The following is a 797-nucleotide window of genomic DNA, read 5'->3' on the forward strand; positions in this document are numbered from 1 at the left end:
GCTTGCTCAAACTCGAGTTGGTTACACTGCTACTTGGAAAACTGTCAATTTTAGCCCAACTAAGAAAAACTTTTAGTTCCCAGTTTATAATAGATAATTCTTTTCTAAAGAGAAAATTCATGGTTCGATCTTAGTTAATACTTGATGTTTCCGTCCTCAAGTACAAGAAAAACTTATTACATTCTTTTTAACATTATCAAGATTATATGCTAGAAAGCAATCAATGTGTACATGAGTAAGATTCTACTTCTAGATTCTAGGATGGGAGAAGAGCGAACATAAAGTGAAGATTCTAAACTCAGTTATTGGGACTATATATCAGAAGGGAACTTTGATGGGAAACATAAGAGAGAGATCGAGAGAAGATAAATAAATAACAAAATGGAAACTGATTTGTCTGCATCAAGCATCGTGACGCACTATCTCTCTTATTATAAAAACAATTGATTAGGTTTCATCTTCATCAAATATTATAACCCAGTTTCTCATCTACGAAAAATTATTGTGTCCAATTGTCCGCACATCAGACGACCAACCACTGGGAGATTCCTTGGCATGGTCGGGCACCACTTTAGCATGTATGCTGAGGTGTCGCCAAGTCATCGGACATCCACACATGCAGACGACGAACGCAATAGTTTCTCATCTCCTACATCAAAAGTTATGATGCTCTGATAGGCTTGCTCAAACTCGAGTTGGTTACACTGCTACTTAGAAAACTGTGAATTTTAGCCCAACTAAGAAAAATTTTTAGTTCCCAGTTTATAATACAAAATTCTTTTCTAGAGAGAAAATTC

This window comes from Phalaenopsis equestris, unplaced genomic scaffold (genome assembly GCF_001263595.1).
Source record: "Phalaenopsis equestris unplaced genomic scaffold, ASM126359v1 Scaffold000165, whole genome shotgun sequence".
Lineage (NCBI taxonomy): Eukaryota > Viridiplantae > Streptophyta > Magnoliopsida > Asparagales > Orchidaceae > Phalaenopsis > Phalaenopsis equestris.